The following is an 18,186-nucleotide window of genomic DNA, read 5'->3' on the forward strand; positions in this document are numbered from 1 at the left end:
AACTTATGCCTGTCTATGGGAAACATTTTGTATTTCAAAATTTCTAAAGGTTAATTTAAATAAAGTACGTTATCACTGTCTTTGTAACAAAAACTGTCCCCAATAAGAGACCTGCGTAGTCATAGTGACAATGGTTTAGGACAATGAACTACTTAACAGTAAAAATATTCGTACGTAACAATCCATTTTAAACTATACGGAACGTATTATAAAATTTGTTTAAAATCAATGATCCAATTTTGTTAAAAATAATTTATAAGTGATGTTTTTTTGTTTCTGTTTGTCATGACAATAAATGTGGTAATAAAGTTAATAAAAAACAAACAACGAAACAATGCTTGATTATATCATTGCGTCAGGTACAACTCTCTGTGCTTTTTTCAGTACAGCCATGTGACGCACAAGGTAATATTAAGTTGATGCTTTAAACTGGCGTTTGCTTATACCGGTGCATGCGAGAGACTAGCAAACATCTGTCTAAAAATGAAAAATATTTTGAAAAAAAAAATCCGTGATAGTATGACAAAGTCATTTATATTTATATGTTCACATATATAAATTGTAATACGGTAAAAACCCTCAATTAAGACCACCATAGGGACTGGACCAAAGTGGTCTTAATTGCGGGGTGGTCTTAATTGTGAATATTCTTATCAATACTTACACACTATTTTACCATGGTCTACTTTAGTCATTTTGTATGAACAAACAATATATATACCTGCAAATACAACATAAAACTATGTTATAAATTAACAAAGAAATTTTAATATCAAATATGAAATTTGATATCTATTTTATCTGATTTCAATATCAATTTCAATATTAATTATTATATGATGTACATAGTTCACCCATCAAATAAAAAAATAGTTCTTCGCAAAATCAGTGTGCTTAAAGCAAGATTAAACCCCTCTAAAATTTTCTTTCTCACCTTATTTCATACAATATCCCAATGATAAACGGTGTTTTTGACACCCTGTGAAATTAGGTGTCATGCCTTAGAGCATTCAAGCTGATAATAACAGCAAATTTAAGATCTAGGTAGGTGTTGGGTCTCAATAGTGGGGTCAAATAAACAACAAAACAAAGAATTGGGACTGAATCTGGTGGTCTTAAAAGTGGATAAGCGAGGTGGACTTAATTCTGGATCATGTAACCATTGACATAATGTACAGAAAATTACGTACTTTTAAAAAAATGGTCTCAAAAGCGGGGTGGTCTAAATTCCGGGATGTCCTTAAGTAGGGATTCTACTGTAGATTGTTTTCCATTAAAGTATGAAAACAAAGATCAACAACGAAGGGTGGCATTTAATGAAAGTCCTGGTAATATTTTTAGCTTCGATGAGACAAATGACAGTTTACAGTTACATGTTACACTTACAGTTACGACAGACACAAAACCGCAAAACTTGACAACTTGATACAGAAATGCCAATTGTTTTCTTTATTGTTTCAGCTGTACTTGGCAGTTTTTTTTTTTGTTTATGGCCAAACATACAGGAATTGTACGAGTACATGTAGGTACCAAAATACCTCTAGATAGTATTTTAGATCGGAGCATGCACATGATATTTTTTTATGGACTGGTTCTAATGAAATAAGGCTTAAAATGCGATGCATAAGCTTTAATTTGATTGATACGCAAAAATGCCGTCAGCAATCATTTTCAAGACTGTGGAGCTCTCCAGTTATTTGAAAGTCAATGCGTAACATAAGCATTTTATAAAATAGAATTTGAGAACTTTTTCTCGGTTTCAATATTACTTAAACCCAGAATCGACGAGTGTACAGGCAAGAGACAATGTCATGAGTGCTTTAAATTTATATTTATTTGCACAATGACCAATGAAACAAATTTTGTCCTTTTTTTAGCTTCGACTGGAAAACACTTCATGATTGCGGTGCCGGAAAGTAGCACAAGACCAGATAAAATTGTTCTACATGTAACATCTTCGAACAAGACAAAATGCAACATTAAAGCACCAGATATACATATGGACCAAACCTTCACCTTCGATAATTACAAATGTATATCCAAGACAACATATCCTACAGAATAATGCACTCTACTTCTTCCTCGTCCTCCACGGCCAAGAAAGGAATAAAAATAGATTGTGACAACGCATGTGCAGTAACTGTTTTGCCACACCACTTAAATGATGCAGTGGAAGGCTGAGAATAAGATATTTTAAAAACATTTTGAATGAAAAAAATTTTTATTAGTGATAAAAAGTATTTATAAACAATAAGTGGGCGTGGTCATGTACATGTATACTATCCAAGCCACGCACCGATTGCCTGTGGTTAGAACGTTGTTAGTTTGTATCTTTGTCCATCTGCAAGAAAACAGAGGAAAGAGATACTTGAAGAATAATTATATTATTATTCAATATTATTCATACCACTGAAACAAAACTGTGTTATGACATACATTTTGATGCAAATCACGTTTCTCAATTACTATGATCTCTTTGCAACGGAAAATAGTGTCACTGATAAAAATCAAACATCGAATAAAGTTTTTTGATTTTATTATGCCAGTAAAATTTCAAATGTTGAAAGATACAAAATAATAGCACATTTATTCGCGTGTTTCTTTGAATCATGCAAGGAAATATCTATTCAACTATTAATATGTCTTTGAAATAACCTGCTTTAGTTTAAATATGGAGCGTGTTTTTGTAATATTTCCATTTCATGTAGTATATGTTATGATATAATAAATTGCGAAACACCGATGGCAAATTACTTGTTGATCATACAAGAAATTACATTATTTTAGGTGGTATACAGTGTTTTGACTGTCGAGATATTCCACATCTTAAATATTGTGACAAAGTGACTAGATGCTTAGGAAATGAGGTAAACATAATAATTTATTTTTAACATTTACAACAGTTTTGACTTCCCTTTGCCTCAAAAATAAAATATATCAATTAAGTGGGAGCCTTAAAACTAAGCCCGCCAAACAGGGCAACACATTGGAAACGTTGAAGGCTCACTAAGATTGAGCCTTTTTCATGCAGTTCAAAATCAAAAAGTCGTATTCACTCTCAACAATGTTATGATTTTCTTTTTTCAAAAGCTTCTTATATTTGGTGTCTAGTTACTTTTACAAAACGTTACTCATTTGTTGCTCACAAGAACCATAATTTATTTCTTTTGCGTTTAGACCATAAGTCAACACAATTGATTTAGACTAAGTATTTTGTATGGAAGTCAAAAAAACACTTTATACTTTTATAACAAATAATTTCACACTGGTATATATTAGCATGTCTCACAAGTTCTCAGCCCATTATTACAACATTAGAAAACATATGTTTGCTCTTTTTAAAGAAGGAATAATTCATTCATTTTTTAGACTTTAATGTCTCCATACACTTTATAGTTGCATGTAACACAAATGTTTTTAAAAAAGTTTATAATACCCTGATTTTGTCCTTACAAACACTTCAAGCCGTTTCTTAATCTCCATACAAGCGCTTTAAATAATTGTCTTTAAGTGTATCAGTACATATGACTACTAGTATATACATTTAAATTTCTTTCAAAACCAAGGTTTGTTACGTTGAGAGCTACACCAAACCTCATGGGCAGAAAATGTTCAGGTCTGGATGCATAGATAAGGGGGTAGGTACATCTGTAAAAAGGTAGGTACATCTGTATAAAAACATAGGTACATCTCTATAAAAGGTAGGTACATCTGTATAAAAAGGCAAATACATCTGTAAAAAAGGTAGGTAAATCTGTTTAAAATGGTTAGAACATCATCTGTATAAAATGGTAGATACATTTGTGTAAAAAGGTAGGTACATCTGTATAAAAAGGTAGGTACATCTGTATTAAAAGGTAGGCACATCTGGATCTATCAATATGGAGATATGTATATCTGCATGTATACCATCTGGGTGTATAAATAAGGAGGACGGTAACATAGAGGTTCATCTTGATGTGTAACATCTGGATGTATAAATAGGGAAGTAAGTACGTTTTGATGTATAAAGTACACGAAGGACGGTTCATTTGGTAGGTGTCTTTATATTGAGGTAAGTACATCAATAAGTAAGTAAGTAAGTACATCATGGTATAAGGAATGAGTCTCAATAGAATTCGCAAATTTGTTGATTTAATTTGTATCTATCATCTTTATTTATAAGGGTTCCTGTTGTTTGACAATTTCCGTTCTTTAACGTGACATTGTAACAAATAACTAAGTTTTGTGTTAGATGTTTTAAAGTGTCTGTACGCTGACAGAAAATTTGTTTTGCTTCTGTTGACAGGGATGCCAACCATTAAGCGGAACAAACGACTGCCTACAGTGTTGTGAGTCTAGAGACTTTTGTAACATGGATGGTTGTGAAAAAGAAGGTTGCCTGTTTTTACACTACTCAATTTTCAATATAAATGTTTTAAGAGAAAGGGGAATATAAAAATAATTTATTTATAAATTCCGCTGCATAAACATTAAATTTAGTGAATGTTCTGAACTACTTGCTAAATCTTAAAGAATACTTAGTTCACACTAGGGTCGAGTCAGCTTATTCCGTATAGTTTCGGATGCAGTTGCTTTTCGATGTTGACTAACTTAATATAAGGAATAGCATATAAAAACGTTTAGGACCGGTACCGGTTTTGCTTCGTTTAATATTTTTTTACTTTTTCAACCGATTTGTGGCGGAATCAGAATGTTTAAAAATATAACAAAATAATAGAATAAAAGAAATAAGCAAACTCAAAGTTAAAATTGACAGTATGTGTAGATATCTTGTTTGCTTAATAGCGAGTGTTGTTAAAACGGACGGTGAGTTAATGTGAGTTAACATTTTTCAGGTGTGTATGATAGAGAAATATGAATGGGGGAACAATGACTACAACTACGTTATGGAATGTATACGTCCACATGTGATTCTTTTTTGTCAAAATTTTATAATTTAGAGGTATTGTTATATGTATCATGAAATACAGGTATAGGTTAAAGGGTCAAACGTCTATCACGTCCAATATGAACACTCTGTATAAGAAATATATAGACTTTTTGAGAAATGCTTAACTTTCTGTAGGAACAAATTAGGAATGCTTCTTTAATTTTATGTAATTTCTAAGAAAAAGGTGTTATCTTCATTTAACTTTTAGTCCATTTTGTTGGGTGCTAAGAAAGCGTTTGTTGCAGACTTTATGTTAACTAATATATGCTTCGTATTTAGCCGACATATTACATTACATGTGAAATGAATATCACAATACAATTATCTTGCACTTATCTATGATAGCTGATTTGTGCAATGTCGTATTTCCGTTCCCCGGGGTTTCAGGTAAAAACATGAAAATACGACAAACCGACGACTTTGTTGTATTTTCGTGCGAAGGCGAAACACGAAAATACAACAAAGTCGCCTCTGTGTCGTATTTTTGCCTGGCGCCCCGCGGAGCGACAATATGAAAACATGAACATACAAAAAAGTCACGTGGGGCAAACGAATTCACAACATTACAACAATGTCTTTACTTTGTCATATACTGGTGTCTTCGCCATGCGCCCCACGGAGCGGAAGAACGATAAAATCGTCACGGACCGAAAATACGACATAGCACAACTTAGCCACCAAACTTATTTCACTGCACTATTTGATAATACAATAAAGCTTTCGAGATTCCTATTTATTTTATGTACGTTACGACTGAAATGTCATTTTCGTCTGCTCACAGGTTTGCGAGGTAAAGAAACGGTCAGTTTTAGACCGGAAGTTGACTCTTCGGCACGCGCCAGTGTGTACACATTGCTGCTCCACTGATTTCTGCAACCAAAATTGCACCCATCATTACAGTCCAGGACTTATAGGTAGGTTTTAACAAAACGCTTTAAAAACATGATAATTCGCTATAAATGTAGTTACTGTAATAAAAGGACGGAAATATACATGTCACCGGTAAGGGAACATGGACGGTACCTTACACTTATAAGTTATGTCCAGGCTCAATCAAACCGCGCCTGCAACACTTCCATCTTTTAACGTTTTACTTTTAACCATTTCTTTCTATTTTGAAAATGACCTAATCTATAAACTGATTTTCACGTTTTCTTTTTTAGAAATCTTCATTAAATATTTTATGGTTCCACATTATAATGTGTTTGTAAGTTTAAATGTACTTAATAGAGTTATACAAAAACAAATAATGAACTTTTGATTGATTTACCCTCTTAAAACTGCATTGTGTTATTATTTATATTACAGGTAAATAGAACATTTTGTAAGATGTCACCAGCATTTTGTCTTATTGAGTGGAATATATTGTGGTTATTAAACAAAATGTGAAAGGAATTCGTGAATTATCCGATATACTCCTTTTGTATATTCCACGAAATAACTTTCAACACATGATTCCTTTTGACTTATCTTTAAGTTAGCAGATATTTACATTTTTTCCATTTACGCTCTACTGCTTTATTGTGGCGAGAGGCAAAACAGTTTACTCACCTTAGACCATTTAGCCTAAAATGCTTGAAATGCATTTTTTACCTTTTTAAAGTCCCATTATGCCACAAAAATACTTATTTTTTTATTTCTTAAAAGCTTAAACATTTTTGTGTACTTCAACAGTATCCAAAAAGTTCCTATTGACCGTTTACCTGAATCATCTATTTCATCTGTAACGGTTCCTTTTTTGGGAATAAGTACAATAATAGTGAATAAATATTTTGTATGGAAGTCAAAATACTTTGTTTATTTTTTCCTACTTTTATGATAAATGATTTCACATTTCACATTCTTTCTTCACTTACCAAGCATCTAAAACCATTATTTAAACACTATAAAATTCATGTATGCCTTTTTTAAAGAAGTAAAAAATAATTTGTGTCGGAGGCGTAATGTGCCTTTGAACTAAAAGGCCCTTTTATCACGTGACTACATTCATTGTGTCAAACTTCGAACCACATTGCTATTGCAGATATAATGTCATTGTCAAGAACCACTACTCATCAAATTAAGTTTCCATTTACTAAATTCTAAATTACATCTCTTCAATTTTTAAAATCTGTTTTATTCTGCCTAATTATAAGCCGCTGCTAGGGTGCTTGAGCATTTGGGCAAAAGGCTGTGTATAATTTTTTCCGTGTTCAATGCTTTTTGACCAATGAGTGGACAACATATTTCAATCGATTCAAAAGAAAAGAATTATATTTAGATTTGATATTGTTAATTTAAAAATTATTTATATAGTTATTGTGTCCTCTTTTTACATTTTATATACATAATATATAATTAAAGATTTGGTCTTTTTTCATAATGAATAATAGCGAATCCAAGTACAGAAATGTCTGGAAAGGCCCAGTGTGTGTTGACTGGCCGTAGACATATTCCAGACTAGTCTATACATCGTTACATGTATAATCAATGTAGGCCTCATCAAATAAAATATTCATACTAAACTTGTATGTACTTCATAGGAACTTACTGTGAAACATAAAATTTGAATTTCTTACATAGATTAGCTGGGGCACTAACAGAAGAATATGCAGAAGATAATCAAGAAATATACTCAGAAATAAATTGAAAATCGTATTTGTGCTAGTTTTAGCCCGACTGGAGAGGAAAGGGTTTCAATGCTTTAATTTTGGGTCATTTTTCACAATAAAAATAATTCTTCTATATATAAGCGGAGTAAGCGAATGATCTGAAATTGTGCTTCTAGACTTACATCAAATGGATTATTAATCATCTCGAAATATTTTTTCCAGTCCCGTCATGTCAAAAAAACTTCAGTGGAGTCCCTCTTAAATTGATTTTCAGAATAGTTTACTGTCTTATTATCTATATTAAATAAACACATCAGTCATTTCTATTCTTCCTATCAATGTCTATAAAAATTATTTGATACTTTAATGGAATGCTAAATGCTACATACCTGATAGAAAGAAAACTATATTTTATAGTATAATTGTCAAAAAACCTATAGATTATATTGTCAAATAACCTATAATCTATATTGATATAAATATATTGATATATATAATTAAAGAGTGTCAAAATAACGCATATTTCTTTGTAACAAATACGAATATAATTTGTAATGACCTTATTTTATATAAACTGTCCTTTCTTATAATTATTGCTCATGTAAACTTTTAAATATATAGCATAATGCTAGTTCGCATGCTATCATCCTGGAAATGAATATCAACCGGTCACGAAAATTTTTACGCATTATTTTCCAGGGGCGAGTAATCTATATAGAATTAAGAACATGTTATGTTCTAGTTCTCTCCCCTGGACAATCTATGATGAATGGCTCTTGGAGTAATAATTCATACATTAAAATGTTGGTTCAGGATGATAAAAAATTGTTCAAAATATCTCAAATCTGATAGAATCCTCAGTTAATGAACACTAAGTCTATAAAATTGACCTGAAAATAAATCCTGTATTTATAGATGAAAATTGAAGTAACACGAATAAAGGCGTAGTGACGAAAATTAAAACGCATTATAATGCCAATTTAATACCATATTTATACTAATCAAATTGCCTGTTAACGCGAGAAAGGAAGAACAATATTGATCTGAAATTATTGCTCAAAATATAAACTCGTATAGAATAATATAATATACATTTACAATAACTATCATTCCATTTGCGCAGTAATAATGCAAACTATTTGTCATACACTAATGAAGACTTTTTGATATTTGTCCATCTAACGTGACTTTATTCGCGTTATTACGCCTTTTGATTCGAGTTCTAACGTATTTTTTTGTGTTATTACGCCTTTTAGTTCGCGTAAATCAATTTCAATTTAATGCCTTTCAATCCATGTCATAACCCCTATATTCGAGTGACTTCGCCTTTTTTGCGTTGCTTCGCCTTTTTCGCGTTATTACGCCTTTTGATTCGCGTAATTACGCCTTTATTCGCGTTATAACGCCTTTGCATTTTTATTCTTTATTTTATTTGACACAATTAGGCTTTCGTAAGGGAACCTTCAATTGAACACGTCAGTGGAATTTCGCGCCGTATAGTCCACAATTTAAATAATGCGTACGCCATAAACGACAAATATAATGGGAAATAAAAATTATGGCGTCCTGGTGATAATTTATAATGTTCTAAAAAGGATAAATCCTACGTAGCAGATAAAAAGTCCAAATAGAAGATTTAAATGCCTACGTAAGGCTTTATTAATAAAAAAGAAAAGGTGTTTTACGTACGACTTAATAGCTGAAAGCACAGAATGCGACGGACATGTATGCTGGAGCATAACTTACGATAGGATATTATATTTAAATAAATTCTAAATGTCAAATTATTATTTTGGCTTCGCCGATATACCGGTCCGGAAAGATGTCATTTCCAAAGCATTATATATGCATGCGATTGAATTTGAATATTTGAATTGTCCTAGTTTGTACAAAGTTGACTTATACAAAGTTGAACGTAGGAGTTATAAAGTCCTGCTTAGGAGTATTAAATTCATGATAAGGTTTTCTTATCTACTAGTATTACGTAAAAAATGATCTTTTTTTTAAATATAGAACATAGCATTATTTCAGGCACGAGCAGACACCTGAGTAGAACCACCGTCATAGCTGGAAAGGTTCCTCGCATAAAAAAAATCAAATATCCTGCCGAATTCAAACAAAAAGCAGTGATGAAAGACTGGTTTGAAGTTAACGACTAAACTACTAGAACATATCTTAAAGAAGGCAAATCGATTATGTTCACACTTATCCCCGGAAGGTCGACAATTTTGTCTCATTGAAATGCTTAAAGAATACATTTCCGTGTACATTTAAGAAACTTTATAAGTAGATTTTAAAGTTTTACTCTAAAACTTTTAGTCAGGCAACAATATGAGTTACTGGTAGGTATAACAGGGTGTATTAATTAACATATGGAATTGTGTTTATATTTCTGATAATTTTATGTTGGTTTCTCTTTTTTATATCATTGTTAAGTTTATTGTTTAATAATTCTCTTTATCACATACCCTAGCCGCTCTTGTGACTCCGTAAATAGATATTTTATTATTTATTTTTATGTTTTTAATTTTTATTATTCTTTTTTATTCTTATATACAATAAGTAGTTTTTATTGTGAATATGCGATAAATAGAATATAGAATATGAATATCATATTTGTGTAGATTCAATACTAAATTTATCAAACTGGTGAAATAAAAAAATATACAAGACTCCCACATTATGATTTCATTCAGCTTAGTATTGAATCTACACTAATTTGATGTACTCTATATCTTCCAGCGACGTTTCAGTTCCTTACCGCCATTATTACGTCACTGGTGCTGCATGTAAACTGCTTGATATAATGCGACAAAAAAGTTAATGAAAAAATTGACTTCTTAAAATTTCAACGGAACATCATTTTAAATAAAATTGATGTTTTACGCCTACTTGAATTGTACTACGTTTCTAAGAACGTTGAATTCTAATCAACCAATCACCTACGCATTGATCTTCCCTTATCAGTACAGAGATCTCTGCCATCACACACATTTTAACAATATTTTGTTATTTTATGTTTTTTTAGTTTTTGCATTTTTTTTCATTATTTTGTATACTTAAAATAATAAATCTTTAGATAAATTATAACGAACATAGGTACGAAAATTAAAAAATAAAACAGAAAGATAAAAATGATCGTCAGGTTAGATTTTCAGTGTAACGGTCGATATTTACATTTGAATTTCGATGTTACGTCATGTGACTTTCATTATCCTGTGACGTCTGTGATAACAATCTGGTGAATCTGCCAAGACTTTTAGTGAGGAGATTTTAATTGCAACGTTTCTGTATTCGGCGATGACGTCATCTAAGCACACACTTCTCCAGAACAAAATCAAAATGACTTTGATATCTTTATATGCTTACCAGTGTAATGCTTTTTAATTATATTATTTCGTTTTTGCTTTTATTTTTAACTTCAAATTGTGTAAAATGTTTTTACTTGTTGTCGTCACGGCTGTGACACCGTAACAATGAGCTAACTTTGTTCCGTGTGTGGACATGATATAATACGTGGTCATTCGAGTAAAATTCTCTGGATTTATTTTTTTCCCGCCCCTTCTCAAGTATTTCTTTTGCCAGTCAGGGATATTTTGCAAAATTTTCTCTTGTGAGTATTTCACGGACATAAATATACTTGACTTATTTTCCTTAAAGCTTCTCCAACAAAAGCAAGAATTCAATTGAATGGAATTTATCTCCTAATGAAGATGTTTTTGTAATAATTATTTCCTCCCAAATGTAAAGTTAGTGTAAGAGCTTCAGAATATAAGCAACAAGAGAAAAGATCTACATCCATCCGTCTTATTTGTTCATAAGACACCCTTGCCAAAGAATTTCACATTGCGCAGGCGATAACTATTTTCACTTCAGCGTCCATTGAAAAAGCTTTTAATTCCATCATTTTACTAGGTCATTTAGCACACTTTTTTATTACTGGTCACATGTAAACTGTTGGGACAAAACATGCGAAATGTACATTGAATTCAGAGAGAAGTGAAAAATGTCTATGCGATCTTTGTATGATTTACTCAAAACTATATTGATCCACATGTTTTGTTTACGACATCAATTGATAAGTTTAGATAAACATGTAAGTTCATTGCATAAGAGACAGTAAGGATAAGAGATAAGTTTCTTCATGAATGTATATTTAACGATTTGTATTTATCTATAAAGTGATTCTACGCAATTTTGAAAATAACGGTTAGTCAGTGAAAGAAACAACGAATGTTCAAAAACGACTGTTAATAGAACTTAAAGCGTGTCTGCGTCTTCCTTCAGCATGTAATGTTTTCGCCAAGAATACAAGCTATTTTTGTGTGATGTTATGCTAATAACTGGAGAAATATTCAAATTTAGGACAGTGCTAAACTGCTGTCATATTATTTGTGAAAATTTGGAAAATAAATGTGAAATTATTAGTGATATTTATTTTGAAAAATATAGAAAATTTGCCCCTTTTGGATCTCTTCATTTACAATAAAGCGAAAAAAGCTGATATTTTAGTTTTGTTTAGGAAATTTCCCATAGCTGCCATTTCTTTTAATAAATGAACTAAGACAATATGAAAAATAGGATTGCACCTTACCATGTAGCGCAAACGCTGTTTATTGGGTACTAACACGGAAATGTTGGTTTCATGCTGATAATGGTCAAGGTTAATTCTACTTGCATCTCTTTTATTTTGTAAGTGTTATGAAGAATATTCTTTCAAGATATGTAACTATACTGATTCAACTAAATATTTATATTTTCCTGTTGGTTGATATTAAGATGTTTGATCTTAACGAATGACAAACATTTGCATTAAATCATTTTGTAAGGACTCTTATGGGACGTACGTTGCCGAGTGGTTAAGGACGTTTACTTCAAACCACTAACCAGCTTCCGGAACGTGGGTTGTTCTACTTAAGTGCAACTTAAGTGTAAAAGATAATGTGGGGGTGTATAATGATAGACAAAATGCGTTGTAGTTTCCAGATTCGACATTTACTGTTCAACAATCATATATGATGTGAACAACAATACAATGTAAAGTCGGAAGTGACGTTAACGTAAGCGCGAAACGTCACGTTTTGCAAGGCGCTATAAATGACTTTATCAATTCCCGACAGATATATAATGCACGAAATCATGAACAGTTAAGCTAGGAAGTAAAGGTACATTTGTATGTATAAGGTGCTGAAACAAATATACATGAGGAGGTTTTTAAAGCAGCAACTACACTTAAGTCTGTTATAAATGTGTGTAGAATCTTAAAAATACATATGAGCCGCGTCACGACAAAACCAACATAGTGGGTTTGCGACCAGCATGGATCCAAACCAGCCTGCGCTTCCGCGCAGTCTGATCAAGATCCATGCTGTTCGCTTTCCAACCCTATTACAAGTAAAGAAACTGATAGCGAACAACATGGATCCTGATCAGACTGCGCGGATGCGCAGGCTGGTCTGGATCCATGCTGGTCGCAAACGCACTGTGTTGGTTTTGTCGTGACGCGGCTCATATATTCTTATATATTCATAAAGGGTATATAAAAGGAAAGAACATACCGCCATACCGTTTTCTATATGTATAATAAATGCACGTAAAATTGCCCAATAAACATCCGGTACTACAACAGCAGACACACATAAAGGTATTATACAAGTATTATGATTATACCGTGCTAATTACTTGTCACATATACATTATGTTCGTACCTTTTTAAAAGTTGGGATAGTACCGCGTTTACAGAAGACAATAACAACAATAATGATTATGATAACAACAACTATATTTTGTTCAGTATAAAGTCAGCAAAATTTGTCATCGTCTATGCCTAAATTTTTTTTTTACATTTGTAGTAGGTACACCTAAATTGTGAACTAAACTAGGATTCTACAACAGAGACAAACAAATAGCTGATAAATTATTGTTCAGTTTCCTATTAAAAGATATTCGCAAAGTAAATTCTTTTTTTGTGAAAGATTTACTATGTCTTTTCCTTTTTTTTTTCGACACCATCACATTTTCAATTTAAGGCTAAACATGTGTAAAGTACGAAGAACTTGTAAGTTAGAATAAAGTAAAATTCGTTTTTATCACATTAAGATTACAAAATTTACATATTCTTACGTTTCTTGTTACATCAGAATAAATGTCTGTATTTTTTGTCAAAATACTTATATTGTATTGTCATCAAAAACAGTAATGTAAATAGTATAAAAACGTTTTGCATTTCAAATCCTTTTTCTACTTTATCATTGTAAAGTGTATAAAGATACAGCTTATCAAATAATTATGTTAATGCTATAATAGGCACAATTTCCTTCCTTCCTTAATGTCATAATTGACTTTTAAAATGATTATAACATAGAATGCGGCTGTTATTTAACACACATGAATATTGTTAATAAACAGATTCAAACGGCCCGGAGCCACATATCATCTGCTACTGTCAGTAGGGTTTTAATTTATTTCATAACTATGATTTCGTGCATAAGCAATGACCGTGACAAACAAACATACAAATATATTTCTTTCTTGCAGGACGAATAATTTAATAAAACTATAGGCAACAGCTCTATAGCATAACATACTTAAATTAACATACAGGAAAAATTCATTTTTTTCCAAAAGTTAACAGATAGTAATTATGTTCACCATATGATACCTAATTGCATTAATATTTCTTTCTGTCAGTTTTTTTTATATATATATACAATTTCCTATCACTTTCGACTACATATTCTGTCTTTTAGCTTCATCATCACTTCTTTAAAATGTGGATCAAGTATTCCATATAGGATCGGATTGATAACGTGATTTATAAAGTACAGCCGAAAAAAGAAGAAATAAACTGTTTTCGATCCACCACTCATGTCTTTCAAAATGTTTTTGGCAATGAACGATAGAAGTGTCGAGTACAAGATAATAGTTATGATGAATAAAATTGTTAATATAAGCTTTATCTTTGTCTTCCTGCGCACACGCAAACCAACAGATCGCTTCCGTCGTAGAGCGTGAGATTTGGAAGTATTCGCGCGTTCTTTGTCAGTTTTGGAATTCGCAAAACTTACTCCGGGCACGGTAAGAGTTGTTATCCGGCTTGAAGAGTCTTCCTCCTCGTCTGTTGTAAGACCTCCATCTGACGAGATATAATTAAACATTGCTTTCTTTGGTTTATTGTCAACGGTTGTAGAATAACCGACATCACTAATTTCCTGTCTTAAACTTAGCTCGGTGTCTTTCTTTATGTTGACATCCGAAGAAGCACCGGTCTTAATTGAAGTAATTGCAATAGCTTTACCGTCAGATTTTCCACCTACACTCCCTTTTCCAGTGATAAGTTTCGTGCTACGAGTATGTACAGACCGAATATCGAAATGAGGCAAACTGATATCATACCTTGAACTGTATAAGAGTATTTTAACGGATGGTCTGTCTTATTTTATTCCTCGTCTTTTTCACACACCGTTACATTAACTGTTTGATTTTTGTATTCGTATTTAGCAGTGTGTATTCCCCAAAAGAAGGGAACAGGCAACGCTATTATAAACGCCACAAAGTAAACGACACCACACAAAAATAAAGCCATCTTTGGTCGTATCTGCCATCCAAAAGGAGTACACACTTTTCTGTAGCGGTCTATGACGATGATGAGAAGACACAATGTTTCTGCTGCAACAGTGAACATGTTGAAAAAAGACTTGATCTTACAGATTAATCTATACGGGTATATATACCAGTACATTTGAGTTACCATCTCTCCAGGCATTGTCGATAAAGTGCTGGTAAAGTCCACAAACGCCATACAGAGCACGAAATACCGGAAGTTGCAGACATGATAACGAAATAAGAACACATAAATCACCAGCAAGTTTCCAAAGAACCCAACCACGACCTCAATTCCCACAAAGACGGTCACTGGTAAAACAGCTTCTCGAAAATCATCGTTTAATTGTCTTGCTAATTCTTCATTTGTCATAATGTCGTCCGAAATCTTTTTTTCTCAAAGCAAATATATCTTTACTGTATTGAGAGGTGATGCGATATGAAATTAGTTATGCAGATATCATAAGGACAACTTCCTTAAACTTAATAGCTAATGATTTAAGTGCATTAAGACAATTCATATATTTTCCCTTCCAAAAGTAGTCTGTTTTCAAAAGTTCTTAATACAGTGTTACTTTATTGTTTATAAGTGACATATCATTGAGATGTACAAAATGATAACCAACAAACAATTTAAATGAAATAACATTGAAGTGATTAAACCTTACCTAAATTGAACTTAAAGCGAATAACAATTGAAGAGTTTGAGCTCGCTCAGATATGAATTTGATTATGAGAGATTCACAGAAAACAAGTGATTGTAATAATGTAATATTCGTCATTAAATACTTCAATGTTTAAGTACCTTTTAAGCAGAACGTCATATTTGTAAAAACTATAATACTGTACTGAACTTAATATCTTAAGTGATTTGATCTACTTGCGCATCAAACTATGACACTGATCAAATATGGTAATAAATGTCAGATTTTAATACTTTTGCCGACATATATAATAGTTTCATATTAACTATTGCTTTCCTCCATCGATAAGGGTCATTTGACAATTATATTTATATAGCAATAAGGCGTAATTTATTTGAAACGATATTATAATGAAAATTGGAAATCAAATTATAAAAAAAAACTATGTCGTATACATTTTTGCATTTTGAAATTATTGATATAATTAGGCAGTGCGACTCATCAAAGCAATTATTACACTCCTACATTCAAAAGAAAATGTGTTATTGTTACATCGAAGAATCTTCAATATCTTTGTTAGGTTTTAAGTAGGTTTCATAACCTCTTATCCCCTTTCAAAATTCTTATTTATTATTATTATTATTATTTAGTTCCGCCCATTGTTTTCTCGTTTAGGGCACACGCATTTTTTACTTGGGGACCATATGCCGCTTTTCATGGAATGGCACTTAGTGTCACATTGAAGGTTCCATGATAACCGCCATATGAACACATCTGCGGATGTTTCAAATTTTAAAATTGTACCAGTTCATTTTAAATGTTGAATTCTGCTTAAGCCGGTGCTAGGTGGCGCGGACAGTAGTTTGCACTTTACAGTACCGTCCTTGAACAGGCTCAATCAAACCGAGCCTGCAACATTTTCAATTATGTTGTGTTGGACTTTATTTTGGGATTCTTGCTTTCTCTATTTTGTGACTATTGGTGGTTTCAGACGGTTTAGAAATTTGACAAAAACTTTTAAATCTTATCTGATTCTCCGTCAAAAGAGATAGAATCTTTGATCAAATTCAGAAACTTTACCACATTTTTCATGAGAGAAAACTCGCTTCGTTATATAGCGTGCAATTATATTGATGTGTCATTACAAAGATTGTTGCCATGAAAAGGTACGGCGGAGGTTAGTATGCATTAAACAAAGACATATGATCCTCTTTAGACTTAAAAAGACCTGCAACAAAATCTGATTTAAAAAAAGTAAATGTGGAGTCCAATGCCAAACAGTTAAATAAATTTAATAACGCAAAGCAGGGTAAGCGGTTAGATTTCTTTAAAAGCAGTCGTTTTTAGTGTAAGATTAAACTTCTTATTATAAAATTCCTTAATCAATACATAGACGTGCATTTGGATACTAATTTCATTGAAACCGACCAAAATTTTATGAATTTGGAAGCAAAAGTTCGACGTTAAATTTTCTAAATTTTATGAATTGGTCTGCCAAATCTTGATATTGGTGAGCTTTAAAATAAATGGACGCAATGCACATCGTTTTGAATATTAATTTTCTTACAACATTCTCAAGAGATTGTTCATGTAAACATTTGACTAACATTAAGAAATAGAATAATTTCACTGATTTAGAAATTTAAAAAATTTAACGTTGCATCCCCCCTGAAAATGATATTTTACCGTGAAATTACACGTAAGGCGGAAAGCTTATTTTAATTTTGCCTTTTATAATAAAATTTCATATTTTAATGTGACAACAGTGTCATAACGCATAATCTATGATCATTTTTGTAACAACTGAGAAAGATTTACGATTTGAAGAGGCAAAATTCGGAGCATTTTTTTTGAAATTCCAAATTGATCTTACGCAAAGCAGGGTAGGGGTTAAATTTCTTTAAATAATCAGCCGTATTTGGTGTTGCATTTAAAATCTTATTATACTATTACACTTTTTCTTTATCAATATATAGACGTGCATTTTGATACTAATTTCATTGAAGTCGACCAACATTTGACCAATTTGGTAATAAAAATTCGACGTTAAATTTTCTAAATTTTATGAATTGGCCTGTCAAATCCGGATAGGTGTGAACTTGTTTAATATTTGCAATGTACATCGTTTTGAATATTTATTTTCTTACAACATTCTCAAGAGATTGTTCATGTGCACATTTAGTACTGGGGTTTTCCCAGGATGACCCTTCTAATTATAGAGGAATTTCCTTTATATATGTTATGTATAAGATATTTTCTTATATTATATATCATAGGTTATATAATTGGGCTGAGAAACATAGATGAATCCCAAGCCGGATTTCGAGCCGGTTACTCTACAATTGATAATATTTTTATATTACAAAGTATGGTACAGAAATATATTAGTAAACCGCGCGTACGATTTTATGTTCTT

At 31.9% G+C, this 18,186-nt stretch overlaps 1 protein-coding gene and 1 long non-coding RNA gene across 2 annotated transcripts in view; one reads left to right on the forward strand and one right to left on the reverse strand.

Moving 5' to 3' along the window:
• Positions 1-18,186, reverse strand: part of LOC132752700 (uncharacterized) — a 70,795-nt gene that overhangs the window by 38,125 nt on the left and 14,484 nt on the right. The gene's annotated exons all lie outside the window — the stretch shown is intronic.
• On the forward strand, positions 2,357-5,206 carry LOC132752701 (uncharacterized). Its single transcript, XR_009628842.1, has 4 exons — positions 2,357-2,867; positions 3,567-3,638; positions 4,289-4,376; positions 4,839-5,206. It is a non-coding gene; the product is annotated as an uncharacterized LOC132752701 (long non-coding RNA).

This window comes from Ruditapes philippinarum, unplaced genomic scaffold (assembly GCF_026571515.1).
Source record: "Ruditapes philippinarum isolate M1 unplaced genomic scaffold, ASM2657151v2 ctg3878_1_1_1_1, whole genome shotgun sequence".
Classification (NCBI taxonomy): domain Eukaryota; kingdom Metazoa; phylum Mollusca; class Bivalvia; order Venerida; family Veneridae; genus Ruditapes; species Ruditapes philippinarum.